Source organism: Lepidochelys kempii, chromosome 3 (genome assembly GCF_965140265.1).
Source record: "Lepidochelys kempii isolate rLepKem1 chromosome 3, rLepKem1.hap2, whole genome shotgun sequence".
NCBI classification, from domain to species: Eukaryota; Metazoa; Chordata; order Testudines; family Cheloniidae; genus Lepidochelys; species Lepidochelys kempii.
In genome coordinates, this window is record NC_133258.1 from 205,774,006 (window position 1) to 205,791,072 (window position 17,067).

Here is a 17,067-nt window from a genome sequence, read left to right on the forward strand (position 1 = left end):
TAACTTGGTTGTTTCCATGATTTGGAAAAGGAAGGACTGGATGGGAGGATATAGCAAAAGCAGTTAGTCCACTTTGAGAACTGGTAAAATTCTCTTTCCAAGCATCTGCCAGAGCACTGCCCAGCTATACAGCCTTCAGGAATTACGTTTATCATCCAAAAGCTGATAGTCTCTTAACTACCTGTTTTAGTTGGTGCTGCTATAATACTCTATAATTTTAATTGCAAGCTGGTTTTCTACCTTACACTTGTTGATGGCTATTTAGAGCATCCTTGTTTTAATGTTTAATTACACTGTAATAGCACAATAATTACCAAGTAGCTACAGAGGAATTACATATTTGTCTGTTTCAGAGTAACAGCCGTGTTAGTCTGTATTCGCAAAAAGAAAAGGAGTACTTGTGGCACCTTAGAGACTAACCAATTTATTTGAGCATGAGCTTTTGTGAGCTACAGCTCACTTCATCTGTACTCTGTAAACAACGTTAACCCTATCTGCAAACAAAGAATTATGCAACAAAAGTAGTTGTGAACTTAAACAATAATGACCAAACATGTAAACGAAACTTAAAAAGTGCAGTGACCTATGACATAAACAATATTTTAGTATAATTTCTTAGTAGTTAGCTGATTACCCTTTACTAGAAATAGGTTATATGGTATAATAGATAGTACTAAGAAGAATGTTGTTACTGTACTTTAAAGCTACATTGCACGTTCATCATGCAAATACTATGTATCATGAATATTTGTTTCTTTCTACAGAGATGGTTTTAAATCAAGAGAATTGGAAATATTTCCAAATGAGTCATATTTGTTTTGGATGGATTTGTGAAGCCTTTTAAAAGAAAATTAGTGATACCACTGCCACAAGGTGGCAGTGTGTACAAGGAAATAAAAATCTCACATTTAAAATTATTTTTTCCTGAGAGGTATAGAGCCCCTTAGACACACTGGCCAAGTTGTTGGCCTTTAAAATTAAATTGTATTCACAGCTGTCTCGTACAGTAGGATTTAACTTCAGGATTTCAACTATTGATACTTTAAAAAAACCCACAACTTTATAAATTACTGCCACTGCTATGAAAGCATTCACCCAACCTGTTTTAACTACCTTGTCTCATACTGCAGAGTGCCTTAGTTCAATAGATATTTTGCATTGGCATTAAAGACTCAAAGATGCCTCATGAAGCACTTTGAGAAACATTCCATTTAGAAACACATCTGCTCACTTGCCACGGTTCTCATCTAAAAATTGAAATGAATGTAATCCATCTGTGCCTTCCTTATGCAACCATCACTGGGGCATCTAGGCACCAGATACAAAATTAAGAATAGCATGATTTCAGTCCATGAAAGACCATTTTCTCCACCTCTCCCTTATTTTTCAGATGTTTCATGTAGTGTGTATTTTCACGAGGAAGATTGCCAGGCCATTCTTACCCCATCACTGGTGAGGAAAGGCTTTGCAAAAAGTTGGGTCAACCTAAAACGTCAAGGCCCTGTTGCATCCTGAGTTTTGGTGCGAAAGAATTCCATAGCCAAGGATCTTCCCGTGGCAATGCCCTGCCCCCAGTCCCCGAGAGATACACACTGGGCTCTGTTGGCTGCAGTGTTTGACTGAGCATAAGCTTTCGTGAGCTACAGCTCACTTCATCGGATGCATTCAGTGTATTTTCCACTGAATGCCTCCGATGAAGTGAGCTGTAGCTCATGAAAGCTTATGCTCAGATAAATTGGTTAGTCTCTAAGGTGCCACAAGTACTCCTTTTCTTTTTGCAAATACAGACTAACACGGCTGCTACTCTGAAACCAGTGTTTGACTGAAGAGGCAGCCTGTAATACAGATAGGTCCAAGACCATTGAGGGCTTTAAAGATTAGGATCAGAACCTGGAAGTGGGTCTGGAATTGGATGGGGAGCCAGGGAAGAGCACAGAGAATCACTGTGATATGATCAAATCAGTTTTTTAGTTTTTTTGGCCTGCTTTGTGTCTCTTTCTTTGTTAATTGTGGATATTTGCATAAAAACAAGATCTTTGACCCTTAAGAGTTTATGTGCTCCTCCTGCTTATTCCTCACCTGAGCTAACAATCCTCTACTGCTGATGATAAATTGTGATGTCACAGGGAATTAATACTCTCAGATGGGAAATAAACAGGAGTAGATTCACGTTAACATTAATTAGTCTTCTCAATATACAGGGCGGATCTCAGTTCTGATATGCTGCTTGCCCCAAATGTGCATTTCTCATCAGCATCAGTGGGATATTTGAGCATGTGGGTAGAACAGAAGAAGTACTGGAGTTAGTGTCCCCCCTGCTGATCTGAAAGGCAAGTTTTGACCCTGGGGAACAAGGATGCAGTTTTCATGCAAACATCACTGGTAATGGAGGAGGAGAAAAAGGGGGACATATAGTGTGGATCTTGACAGTGGGATCCATGACCTACAGTGATCATGGTCACACACAATATGTAATTGACCTATGGGGAGATTTCCCGTAGCACTGTAAGGTAGATTCTATTGCTTTTGCCATAGCAAATTCAGAGTAGGACAATCCCTCCCCTTCCTCCTGACCACATTAACAGAGCTATTTCCAAATAAAATGTTTTCCAGAGTTTCCCATGAAACACCAATAGCTCAGATTGTCTGGGAAGTTGAAGCATTCGGTCAGTGTTTTCAGAACACTTCTCAGTAAAACCCTCTGTCACACGCACACAGTCCAATTTATCTCAAATTAGAGCATCTTTCACTAAAAGATGCTTATGCGCTCTCCTTCTGGGATGTGCTTGTGTGTTTCCCATTCCAGTTTTTAGAGAAGGGCCTGAATTAAAACCCTGTATCTGAACTATGGCGTATGGAGTCAAAAATTATCTGGCTCCAGTAGGATTCAGTTTGCAGACTGAAGTTTGGCAGACTCCAGATACGGGATTTGAGGTTTTTCAGGAGTGTTGTACTGGGGCGCATCACATCTGGACTATAAAGGTGCAACAGGAGTGGCTCAGCGTGTTCTCGATTTTGGCAGTGGCAGATGGACTTGGGAGCAAACAATTGTTCAGTCCAGTTGGATCCAGGGGCTGGATTTGGGTGTTTGTGGTGACTGATGTCCTGGGATGCATTAGCATCCTGAGTTTTTTTTTGCTGAAGTAGAACTGGCTAAGTTTATTCTGTATGAATGTGTTAGAATTTGTGCAAGAAGGGCCAAAAATTGACTGGATAAAGGATTCGGTGGTGCTGTCGTGCCAGGATGTGTCAAGGTCTGGATTGTGTTGGTGCAGTAGAAGCATCAACACTTGTTCTCTGTTTAGGAATTAGAATTTGGGGCCTGGGTTCAAAAATTGTCTGGATCCAGCAAGATCCAGCTGTCAGATCCGGTTTTTGCATGCTCTTGCACTGGGGTGTGTGGGGATGTGGATCTTCCGGAGGCAGTAGGAATGGTCAGACTTGTTCTCTGTTTTAATAATACACTTTGTGTACAAAATCCGTCAGGATCCAAGTTGATCCGTCTTTTAGTTATTTCCTACCGCGGTAGCTGTGCTGCTTGCTCCAGAGCACCTCCCTTTCCTGGGCCTCTTGCCAGGGCCAAGCCACCTGCTTCGCCTGTGACCTTTGCACTGAGCGAACCGAGTCCTGGGGCCCAGCGCAGAGTCCTGGCCACAGGAGGGAGTCCAGGGAACAGGACAGCCACCGTGCAGGGCTCTAGGAAATTTAATATGGTAAGTTAAACTGCTCAGCTTGCTCTGCAACTTTGTTTCCTCTGCTCCAACTTCCCTGCTCCAACATTCACCTTCCTTGCTGGGGGGCTCCTCTGAAATTCAAGGCTGCGGTCCTGGCCCTGCTTTGGTCATTTTGGCTACTTCAAATCCCAGTGTCTCTGGCTGCGTCTGTGAGATGAATCAGCCATGCGAGGTTGTAATGTCCGTGTGCGTGGAGGTGATTAAACATCTTCAGGATTTAATTTCAGCAGCAATGCAAGGGGCAACGAGAGGTGTTGCCACAGGAGAGCAGTTCACCTTGACTGCACACGATGATCCCAAAGCACTGCACAGACTCCATAACATGTGGTACCACACTGTGCCTGCCTCTCCAAGACAGAGGAGGACAACCAGTGTGGACAAACACAGGACAAAGACTGTTTTCAAGGGATACCTCACTCGCACATCGGTAAAAAGAACAGGAGGACTTGTGGCACCTTAGAGACTAACCAATTTATTTGAGCATAAGCTCAATGAAGTGAGCTGTAGCTCATGAAAGCTTATGCTCAAATAAATTGGTTAGTCTCTAAGGTGCCACAAGTCCTCCTGTTCTTTTTGCGAATACAGACTAACACGGCTGCTACTCTGAAACCTGTCACACATCAGTGTTTCATTTGTAGTGTAAAATCAAACAGGTGGATCACAGTGTCTAATTACCACTGAGAAACAGGATGAAGTTTATCCTGTATTGACTCACTGTGGGATGTGGGATATTAGATACTAAATAAAGAATGTGCCTTAAGATAAGGAACAGGTGATCACCCTACTAATAGGAGAATTTGAAATTTCCCTCCCTTTGCGAATCTTTTCCCCAACATCATCCTACGTTTCTTTGTGAAAACAAAAATTGAATCATCTCCATGTATTTAAATTATGATTTATAACTGGGAGGCTGATTGGTCTAATTTTCAGGTGCACTAAGGACCCCTTACACTATTCTGGTAAATGTTATTTACATGGGTTTTCTGTCCACTCTTCATGGTCAGAACAGTGTAAAAGGGCCATCGTAAAATGAGAACCTGGACTAATATATACCCCGTTCTGTAAGTGTCTCTGGACAAAACATGGACTTAGCACCTGCCTTTTATGTGGCCTTCCTGGCTCGTCTAAAGGGCCTGATCCTGCGTCTGGGTCTACGTATGCAGAGTGCAATCGGGGCTCTGTGCAGGAGCAATGGTTTGCCTGCACAGATCCAGTTGCAGGATCTGGCCCTAAGAAAGAACTAATGTCTTTCTTTTGCCTCTGTTCTACTCAAACTTACTTTAATGGTTGCAAGGAATATAGCTGCTGAATCTCCGGCACCCTCAGCTGCTACACTACTGAAAGTCCAGAGGATTCTGAAGCTAGTCTGAGAAATTGCTCCTAAGGACAGGTGTGTGGGCAGCACCACAGGGAATCTCCTGTGCCTGGGAAGAGGTGATATTAGTCCAAGTACACAGGGGCAGCCTTGTAATTTTACTAATATTCTGTGTGATTTCTGATATCCATCTAAAGCAGAATAGAGGAGTCCTGTGGATGAGCCAGACTGAGCATTCAGTTGACGATCTCTGACGCTGACCTTGTTAGGTTGGGTTGGGGTACCCGTGTTTTGATATCATAGCTGTTTTCAACCTGATGCTTAGACTGTTAAGCTATGAAGAAGCCCCCATCTTTAGGATCTGGGTGAGAGATTGGCAATTTTGGCTAGGGAATCAGTTTCCTACTTCTCTAGCAAATAACCTCATTTATTTCCTCTCTGCATTGAGATCATTCAAATCACTTTCTTTATAGCCTCTTTAGATATAATTTGGACACCGATGTCATGTATAATATCTCTAGCATTGAGACTCTGTCTGCTTGAGATGGGGTAGGGCATTTTGGGAATACAGTGATGTATATCATGACATTCCATCTAGACAATATGACTACTGTTGTATATGCAACCCTAAACCTGATATATATGGGATTAGAGCATAGTGGTTCCACTGAAGTCATTAACAAAAATTTCCAAGATTTAACCCTCAAAGCCCCAAACCGCCTTGTAAGGAACAGCATTTGGTAATATTGCTCACCATCTATACAGACACGACTAGGTACGATTTGGTTTGAGTGTTGTCAGCATAGGTACAGTGCACTCATTATGCACATGTAGATATTTAACATTCAACTTCTTCCTATAGGTTTTGTCCTTTTTTCTAAGTCCAGATTTTTCTTTTATTTCATTCTCTGCTTTGTGCATCCACGATGACTAGAATTTCACAAAAGCCTCTGTGGCTCTGAAAGAAACTGGATTGAAGCAGAGTTGACTGTTACATGAAGATAATTATGTAGTGATGCCATGTAGGTTGTCAGCGGATAGTATTTTGCAGAGAAAAAACATTTTGCTACAGTATTCAGTCCATTGTGTTTAGACGTGAGAATATTATGTGGATTCCTTTGGTGTTCCTTTTGCCGAAGTCTATTTGCAAAGGTTTATAACTTTCACTCTATTCTTACCCTAAACGGACCCTAGCCCCAGTGACTTCAGTGGGGGTTCTGCATTTATAAGGGATCATCCCCGGTGACCATATTGCAAGATTAAGGCCTTCAGAATTATTGTAAAATGAAGGTCTTCATCTTTCATAATGAGCATGTACTCTGGGGCTAGAGAGTGTCTCTTCTCCAAGCAGATCATTGCAGTTCCGCCCCAAAATAGTACATACAAAAAACCACCAAAACCATTTTTGTTAGGATCAAAGCCATAGACATTTATTAAAAATGACACAAATATGCTTTTACAAGTCTATTTAAAAAGAAGCTATTTTTATAACAACTCACAAAAGAATGTTCTCTAAAAATTAATCACTTTTTAGTATCAAAGTAACTGCAGTGACACATTCTGCAGCATGCATGCAGACCAAACGATGCACATCTAAAATGGCAAATACACATTGAGATGAGACCAATTGCTTTTTTTAGACTCTCAAACTACATGAACTTTTATGGAGCACTTTAGCTAATCAAGTCTGATCAAGACAGCCTAGTCATAAAAAAGATTGAAAAGGTAAAGGCCAGATATTCAAAGACTTACCCGCATGCTTAACGACACCTATGCTTAACTCTAAGCACGTGCATAGGTCTTGTGGATTCAGGACCCAAATGTTCATAGACAACCCTAGTGGTTTTGTCATGTACTTCTCTACGCAGAAAATAATGTCAAGGTAATAAAAAGGCATGAAAAATAATTTGAAAAGCTAAATAGGAGTGCTTTTGTACTCCATCTTTGCTGCCAAAATACATTAAGTTGCACTGTTGTGATTTTTTCCCCCTGAATTTTCTTTAAATTCTGTGTCTAGCAGCCTCCTTATATGAGGCTGGAAAAGTCAGCTGTGCCTTTACTCATTTTAACCACCAGGTGTCATCATTTTAGAGAGACAGGTGAACCAGATATGGAGAAGCTCTAAGAGCTTTACTGAGTTTTTCTGGGCATGGTTCCAAATAGTAATATCTTTTCCCACCAGTTGTGTTACAGAGCTACGCTTTAGTTCACTTAAAAAAAGGGGGAGGTAGGGGAAGGGGTCAGTTAACTCCCCCACAAATCCCGTTTCACTCATGTACAGTACTTTTGGGATAGCTGCTTTGTGAGCAAAGGGCCTGATCCTGCAACTGACTCCCTGTGCAAAGACCCCTGTGCTGGCGTGCAGCCTCACTGAGATTAGTGGGTCTCTGTGCAGGAACAGGGATCTTCTTGCACAGAATTAATTGCAGGATCACAGCTGAAATCATCTGCAGGACTACAAAGACGAACTGCATGAAAGGAACAACAATAAATCTCTGGTATTGTGCCCGGCGAAGCAGGGGTGGCATTGTCACATCACAAAGGTGCAGTTTTTATTAATCCAGCAAAGCCTGGGCAAAGGTTTTCAAAAGGGGCTCGAGATTTTGGGGTGACCGAGAGATGCCTTAAATGGGCCTGATTGTCAGAAAGTCCTTGGCCAACCCCCTGAAAAGCAGGCCCCTTTAATGTGTCTCATTTCAGGTACCCAGAAATCGAGGCAGCTAAAATTACTAGTCACTTTTGCAATTGCTGACTCTGATGTCTCTGTGGTTAACTGAACATCACCTACATTCTGCCTCCCTTGCGAGAAAGCTCTTACCTCCAGGACTATTGTCTATCCGCCTTTTCTTTTTCAAAGCAGTACAAGCTGTCAGTAGTGGACTACTCCGTACCACCCACCTACCCCTAATGTACAGGACTGGCTTTGCAACTGACATTCAATCAGATGCCCTGCAGTACAGATAGGATCCGTTATCACTTTCCTTCCACCAACCTTCACTTTTTTGACTTTAGGCAAATACATGGTGTGCTGGATAATTTGGCAAAATAGGTATTAGGCTCGAAGCAAATATATTGATAATTTCTAGAAAAAGGCTTTTTTTTTTCCTTTTTCTTTTTTTTTCCCTTGCAAACCTCATTCCTAGCCTGTAGCCAGCAGGGCAAATTCACTGCCAGTGTGAGTGGGCACAACTGCATAATTTAGACAACCATGGGGGTCCGTCTGAATTATGCCCGCCTCCACAGGGCTGCCCTATGGGCTTCAGAGCTGGATATTGCAGCCCTGCCCCTAACCTCTCCTCCATCCCTCAGCCCTGCTGCTGGCATGCCCCCTGGGCCCAGGCTTGGGATAGCATCCTTAGGAGGCAGCGCTTAGAAGTCTTTGGCTCACCCTAGTCCTTATTTGATACAGTCTTCTATCTAAGGTATTTATACGGCCCTCATAACCACAGTATCTATGGTCCTCACAATCTTCTTTTTTTTAAATTAATTTACTCACACACACCCCTGTGAGGTAGGGAAGTGCTATTATCCCCATTTTAGAGATGGGGGTACTGAGGCACAGAGAAATTAATGGTATGTCTTCATTGTTGCGTTAACCAGGGCTCTTAGTCAGGTGTTAGCACCTAAGCCCCCTCCCATCCGTACACAAAAATCTCTCCCCCAGGCTAGCTGGCCCATCCTAGGGTATAGGGTAAAGCTTAAGCGCTGCTTTCACTCAGGCTGGTAACCAGCCTGCTTTGCAACACAGGTGTTGATAGTCCTCCAGTGCCTTCCCACAATTCCCCTCTGTGCCCAGAAGGACAGACAAGTTCTCCCACAATTCACTGGGAACGAATTGTAGAGCAGCTCAGCACACAAACCCAAGGGATCTGGCTGCAGAAGTTTTAGCAGCACACATGGGGGAGCACAGCACCAGGGAGGACACAATACCTTGTGTGTAAGTGGCTGCTCATGCCCTGGCTAGACTATGACACAGGTGCCGATCACCTGTTACTTTGACAGTGAACACACATGCCACGTGACTTGCCCTAGGTTACACAGATAGACTGTAGCAGAGCAGGGCATCAAACTCAGGTTGTCCCAGTCCAGGCCAGACCTGGGTCCATCCTCCCTATCTTTTCCTCACAATGCTTTTTATGAAATTAGTTCTTACAGCTGGTTGAAAACGTCTGGGTTTTCAGAATGTTGATTCTTTTTTTGCTGTTTACCGACCAGCACATCGAGTGGTTGAAATGTTTTGAAAACTTGAAATTTTGACACAAAATTTGCATGAAACAAAATTTAGAAATGTTCTCTGAAAAATATTTGGCATTTTCCATCCAGCTCTACTAACAATGTAAATGAACAAAGCCACCTATTCCTTCGGGATGCTAACCACTGGAGACTGGTACATAATAGGCAGAGGGATTCTGTCTTAGCCCTTCTATCTGAGAGCTTTACCCCCTGGATTTTGAACAATTGGGGTTTTTTGCTGTGGACTTATAATGGTCCGGTCCAGCAGAGAGACAGATTGCAAGGCTGATGCTCGCTTATATTCTGTCCATTGGTCCCTGAGCCCATTCAACTGCAGAGTTGGACACCAGCCTTCAACAGCCCAGCTGATTTTAAAATGAGTCCCCGGGCTGGGTGTGGAAATCAGTGGCTCTTTTCGAAAGAATAGAACTGTTAGTGTCTGAATGGCAGTACTATGCTCCTTTTGTTTTTCTTTCTTTAGCTCTTTGTTATAGCAACATCTGTAGTCTTGAGTAAATAGCATACGGGGAGAATACATCTTGTATTTCTATTAAAGAAGCAAAACGGTGTAGGGGCCATGTTAATGTATAAACTATATAGTCTGCATGTGAAGGAAGTTGATACTTGCTGGTTTGGGATTAAAGGCAGCATCTTCCTTTGTAACACCTCTAGGCCGATCATGAATAATATCATTACTATTTATATAGCACTTCGTGAGCCACATCCTCAGCTTGTGCAAATCTGCATAGCTCCATTGACTTTAAGAGAGCTCTGCTCATTTACACGAGCTGGGGATCTGTCCCAATGACTTAAGACGGTGCACAGACATTTGTTAATTAGTGGAGCATATGAGAGAGCCCTGATAGTCTCTTCCCATGAACGTTCTACAAATACAGGTCACTGTCATGTCAATGTGAAATTTTAAAATATACAGTTATAAAGGATTGCTAAAATTCTTGCAAAGAGAACTCATTTTGAAATGATGCCAGAGCTCCTAGGTTGAATGTCATCCAAGCAATGATCTTTAATGCAGTGTATGGTTGCTAAAGGAGAGCAATTTAATCATGAATCCGCTTGAGATTGCACTGCTCCAGGACCTATTCATCGCTATGAAAATTTTTCCATGGACTTCAATGGGGCTTCAGATCTGGCCCTTAAGGAGAAAAATCAGGACTATAGTTAGGGTCTAAAAAAGAAATCTTTCACAAGGAAAAATTGTCAATACAAAACATATTTAGAGTCTCAAAATAGTGAATTTTGGAAGGGCGAGTGGAGCTTGCAGAGATTAATATGGTAGAGCAGGGTCTCGAGGCAATGTATTTCCATAGACACCACACTGTAACTGGGAGACTAGCAGCTGGATGCTGTTCGTTCTATTTCTGTTGTGGCTATAGGAAACAGTGATGCTTGTGGGCCTGCGGGAATCAGGTAGTTGCTGTGGAATATTGAGACTATCTGGTACCACGCTGGTCATGTTGCAGAGCTCACTGGAGAAGCTGCCATATGATGGGGTGGGGTGGGGTGGGGAGGGTGAGAAGAAGTGACCCAAAGCATGAACTAAAGAAATTATAATCTTACCCATGGAATATTAGCCCTTATTACACAGTTCCTGGAGATCTAAATGTCAAACTTGTTCCTTGCTCATGTGACTACTTATTTGAGACCAGTAGGGTAAGCATGACTAACAGCAGGATTTGGCTTCAAGGCTGTATTGTTTTTCTCTGCAGTCCTGCCCCAGCTTTCACCAGTCTTACTAATAGGATCAAAGCACATACCTCTGAATGACATGTTAATAAATGAGTGACATCTGTATGTCCCTGTAGAAAATCTCCTTGGTGAATCATCATTTTTGTCTTTTGCCTGTGTTCAGCTGTGAGCCATCTTTGTACCTGTTATTTTAGCTCTGTATTCTGTCCTCTGTGTTGTTTTCTACCGCAGACTCAGTATTTGCCATGCCAGCCTGTGTTTTGTGTGTGTTTGTGTTGGATTAAAAGATGTGGCGTGTATGCATAGAGAAGTTAGATTTAGCCAGAAAACCACACAATATATGGGATTCTTCCAAATTTGGAGCTTGTTTTTCACACCTGATGTAAAACCAACTAACACACAATTCAACTGTAATTTCATGGTTTTCATCTCATTTGAGCCCTTGCTTAGGTCAAGGGAAATTTACCACCTTAAAATGGGATTGAAAGCATTATCAGTCCAGGTCCCACCTGCCGTGAGGTTAGAAGGACTCCTAAAAGAACTAAGTCAAGTGAGAACAGGAAGGGAGGAGTGAACTTAGAGACCAAACGGCTGGCAGAATTGCTGAAATCTCCCCCACTGCTGGAGTTAATTCCCTCAATGCAGTGAGGAGACAGGTGATAGTTTTCTGCATTTTAAAAGCTGTTGTCAAGACCCAGCTGGGGAAATCTCATGCCACAAGTTGGTCTTAAAAGTCTGCCAGAAGAACTTTCAGAAGCAGATGAGATGACGAGCAGCTTGAAGAAGAACGTCTTGTGGGCTGTGTGTGTCTGTGATCCGCAGGTGCAGCAGCGAAAAGAGAATGGTCTATTAATAACCTGCACCATCATGGCATTTGACAGCTGACTAGTTAAACTGAAATATTGGCATTCTTAATATTATTTCACAAGTTACCTACAGGCTTAACCTAATTTTCTTTAAAATATTATAACAGATTTTAAGGCCAGAAGGGCTCATTAGATCACCTTTCATCCTGTTACTCCTGTATTGAGGCCAATAACTTGTGTTCGACTAAATTTGTTCTTTCAGCCAGGGGTCCAAGATTGATTTGAAGACATTAAGAGATGGAGAATCCGCCACTTTCCTGGGTAGTTTGTTCCAGTGGTTAATCACCTCACTGTTAAAAATGTGTGCCTTAGTTCTAATTTAAATGTGTGTGGCTTTAACTTCCAGCCATGGGTTCTTTTTCTGCCTTTCTCTGCTAGATTAAAAAGCTGGTATTTTCTTCCAGTTTAGATCCCTCTCACAAGATTAATGTTAGTTGTTAATATTGTCATTTATTATTAATTATTGGCTGTGCTTGGCCCAGAGTAAAAAGAGAGACTTGCCTCGAGGACTGTATTCAAGGGACCCAATACTGCAAATATTGTGTATGTCTACACTGCAAGTAAAACCCCATGGCTGACCTGTGCTGAATGACTCAGGTTCAGGGGGCTTGGGCAGTTCAATTGCAGTGTAGCCTGGGCTCTTGGACCCTGTGAGGTGGGTGGGTTGCCAAGCCCAAAACTTTACACTGCAATTAAACAGCTCCTTAGCCTGAGCCCCACCCACGCAAGTCAGCAGGCACAGTCCACCCGCAGGTGTCAAACTGCAGTGTAGACATACCCACTGTGAGCGTGTTTAACTTCACTCATGGCAAGTGGTCCATCAAAAGCAAAGTTAAACAAGTGCATAAGTATTTGCAGGATTAAGAGACAGAAACAGACCAGATAAGTGTGAGTCTTCCAGTACAGGAGAGTGCAAGCTAAGACCTCAATGCACAACTTTACTTGTGTGAGTTGTTCCACTGAGTTGGAATGCAGTGAAGGAGAGTGCAGTGTCATCCAATGGACAGGGCACTGAACTGAGACTCCAATCTCAGATTGGGGCCTGTCAGCATTATTGTAACACCAATCATTAATAAAAATGAGTTTGATGGGCCTACCCATGTGAGTAAACTCGTGCGTGTGTTTAAATGTTTGCAGGATCAAGGCCTTAGAGTTAGTTGGTTTCATCTTCCTGATCTCAACCTGTTTCCTCTGTTAGAATGCTGGGTGCAGCAGACATTTCATGAGTTCATGTTTGCAGACGTACATTTTTTTTTCTTTTTCAGAATATTGGGTATCTGTTTCTTTCCTCTTCCAAATTCAAAACACTATTTGAAGAGACAAAATAAAAATTCCCTTGTTTGTAGCTGCCTTTTTTAACCTTTGTAGGGTATGTCTACATTGCAGCGTGGAGGTGTGCTTCCTGGCCTGGGTAGATAGACTTGCACTAGCTCTGTTCCAGCTAGCATGCTAAAAATAGCAGTGTGGACTTTGCAGCATACGCGGCATCTTGGGCTAGCTGCCTGAGCTTGGACCCGGGGGTTGGATGGGCTTGGATGTGGCCAAGCCACCATCAGTGCCGCAATAACCACACGAGTGCGCTATCTTGTGCAAAGCCGGTGTGAATGTCTGCACCCATGCTCGCAATCATTCCGTCTCCAAGCTGCGGTGTAGACGTACCCTTTGAGGCATGAGAGTGCAACTTGTTTCCCTCGAATTTAAGTGGGAGATTTTCAAAGGCCTGCACAAAGGGTGGGTCAAGCAATCCCAAAGGAAATTTGGTGCCTGACACCCCTTTATGCCTTTAAAAATCTTCCCATATATGTTTTTTCATTTGTTTGCTTCTATCGGTTATGAACAAATGTATCCGGTGGATGTACCTGGCTCATCGACATCAACACAGCTGTGTTCTCATAGCTAACAACATTAGCTGAAAATCAGCAGGAGGCTCCCAAGAGCACAGAACGTTGGTTTTGTCTATGTCGTGGGCAGACAGTTTTCTGCTTAGGTAATATCTCGTCTATGGTTTTATAGCTCTCCTGGCAGTGGGGTTTGTAAAGAGCTATCATTTAACATAGGAGGGTCATGGACTGTTCCATTAGAACAAAACATTAATGTAAACATTTATCAAATATAAACAGGGTGGTACTAAATCTTTATAAAAATGCAAACTGATACTCTGCAGCAGGGCCACAAAGAAAGGTGTGTGTGAACTGTAAATTCCAACAATTACAGTAAATACACTAGCCTGCTCACAATAGCTTTAGGTCTTGATCCTGGTAAGTGCTGAATGCCTTCTGCGAGGCACACAGACATGATATCCAGCACGTCTCAGGAGGTGCTCAGCACCTTGTGTGATCTAGCCCTGCTAAGGAAAGTTACCAGACAAAAGAAAGAACAGACATCCTGTTTTGATCCTTCATGGGATCTCCCATGTAGCAGTGTCTCAAGGAGAGAAGGAAACCAAAGAAGGGCAAGGGAAAGAAACACGTCAGCAATAAACACCGCCAAGCAGAACCCACTTAAATGTAATCTGTAATGGTGCCACAGGTGAAGTCATCCTTAGTTGACTTCCGATAGAAGTTCTGCTGGAGATAGCCCAGAAGCAAGCAGTGTTGACTGATATGCCAGGACTCAGAGTGCTTTATATGGGTCCGCTGATTTTTGCAGAAGTCTTTTAAAAGTCTGCTCTGCTCTCTCTCCCTCCTCGTTGCTTGGGGAGAATGTGGACTACTAGTATGATCTTCAAAATCAAAGCCCTGTGCAAATGCTAGGAATGTTGCAGAGGTAAATCCAGGCCCATTATCCAAGATGAGGACTTCAGGAACTCCATGTCTTGCAAATATTGACTTTAGTTTCTGAATGACCTATGCCAGTGAATTCTGAATATAGCCAACTCTATATATCTCAAAGTAATCAACTGCAATTATGTATGTCCTTTCCAGAAAGACTGATCTGTGGCTACCAGCTGCCGAGGTCTTTCAGATTGCTTTGTAGAGAGCAATGGTTCTGGAGACTGTTTCCCCACCCTACCCTCCACCCACCAGTTACATATTTTACAACCCTCTACTAAGGTCTGAATTTGCCTGTTCAGATCAGGCCACCATACAGATTGTTGTGCTCATGCCCTGCATTTTTGTTACTCCTTGGTGTCCTGCCCGGATTTTGGATAGCATCTCTTTATGAAGTACCATAATGATAAGAATGGACCTTCAGCCATGTAAAGCTCATTTCAGTCCTGCCAACATGGCAGTAGGTCTGTTGGAAGTTGCCTTCTTCAACCACACCCTCTTTGACAAAGTTGAGTCCATTTCCAGCATGTTCATCCTTTAGTTTTTCATCTCTAATTTGCTGAAGTTGGCTGGCAGATGCTGGGGTTGCTGCCATAATAAGGTCAATGTAGCCTTCGACATCTTTCTCTAAAGCCTCTTCTTCCATTGGTGGCTGCTCAGCTGCTGCTCTAGATGGTGTCTGCTGCTATTGGTGCTTTCCCAGGTATGTTTTCAATGTTGAAAGAAAATTGTATCCGCCTGACTCGAAATCTTTGATTCTGAGGTAGAAAGTCATCCAGTGGTTTCGAACCCAATAGTTCCAATAAGGGCTAGTGGTCTGTTTCTATATTAAAATTCACGACAAATACAGTAGAACCTCAGAGTTATGAACTGACCAGTCAACCACACACCTCCTTTGGAACCGGAAGTACGCAATCAGGCAGCAGCAGGGAGAGAGGGGGGGGAAAAAGCAAAGACAGTACAGTACTGTGTTAAAAAAAATTAAGGGAAAGTTTTCAAAAAGATTGGACAAGGTAAGGAAACGGTTTCTGTGCTTGTTTCATTTAAATTAAGATGGTTAAAAGCAGCATTTTTCTTCTGCATAGTAAAGTTTCAAAGCTTTACTAAGTCAATGTTCAGTGGTAAACTTTTGAAAGAACCACCATAATGTTTTGTTCAGCATTACAAACAACCCCCATTCCTCATAACTCTGAGGTTTTACTGTAGAAAACAGAACTTATCTGAAATCTCTCAGCTCTCTGGATCCATCCATTTAATAGGCAGCAGGTTTAAAACAAACAAACGGAAGTATTTCTTCACATGGTGCGCTGTCAACCTGTGGAACTCCTTGCCAGAGGACACTGGGCTAGATGGACCTTTGGTCTGACCCCATCTGGCCGTTCTTATGTTCTTATGAACGTCCACTGCCTGAGCTGCCAAAATCAAATTTTTCTAGCAGAGCCATTTATGCTATTTAGGCTCCACTGCTGCCTTGAGACAGGGTGCTGACCACTCCTGGCTGCAGCTTTCACAGGTCTCCTTCCTAACTTTCCACTTGCCCCACTCGCTCACCACCCTGGCAGTCTGGGGTTCTCTTCTTTCCTTTACTACTTCTTTAAAGAGAGGGATTCACTCACTGTTGACCCCAGGTATTGCAAGGAAGTAAACATAACGAGCCATGCTTTAAGCTGCAACTAGTAAACTCTCCCAACCAGGAAGTTCCCACGTTTATTAAACTCCCCACTGCAATGCATCCTGGTCCTCTCTGGTAACACTCCAAGACCTCCACAATGTGCTTTGCTGGATCAGGAGCAGAGCGCACAGCACCTGGCAGAATTGAGCCATAGACCATAAAGGCCGTGTGACCCACCCAAGGAAAAGTAAATGAAAGGTGGTGATGCTGAGCTCCTGAGCAGATTGTCTTAACTTCACTGCTGTAATTAATAGGAACATATGTCTTGTTGACTGGGTCAGACTTGAGGTCCATCTAAGTATCTTGTCTCTGACGTTGGCCAGCACCAGATGCTTCAGAGGAACCCCTCTGCAGGTGGATGCGGGATAATCTGCCCTCCATAGAAGTCACTCCCTAACCCACAATAGAAATTGGCTTAAGCCCTGAAGCATGAGATGTTATATCAGTTATCAAACTCTTTTTTAGATTTACTATCCCTCTGTATTCCTGTTATCCATATAAATGCCCATTCTCTCTTACAACCTCACTAAGGTCTTTGTCTCAAAGACACCCTGTAGCAATGCGTGCACAATTAGCCTGTGGAGCTGAGCTGTGTGTGGGGGAAACATCAACTAATTTTGTCACCAGTTAATGGGTTGGTTGGCACTAAACCTGATTTGCAGACACAAACCACGGCGAAAGCTCAGTAACTGTGGCCGCTAAGTGTTTCACCTTAGCCAGACAACAAGTCTGGCACATCGGTGCCCACCTGTAAGTCACCCAGCACATT

General features: G+C 42.9%; 1 long non-coding RNA gene across 1 annotated transcript in view; it reads left to right on the plus strand.

Moving 5' to 3' along the window:
- The first annotated feature begins 3,630 nt into the window (after positions 1-3,630).
- Positions 3,631-17,067, plus strand: part of LOC140909751 (uncharacterized) — a 114,834-nt gene continuing 101,397 nt past the window's right edge. Inside the window, exon 1 of the long non-coding RNA XR_012158344.1 lies at positions 3,631-3,713. This is a non-coding gene — a long non-coding RNA (uncharacterized lncRNA). The remainder of the gene's footprint in view (positions 3,714-17,067) is intronic.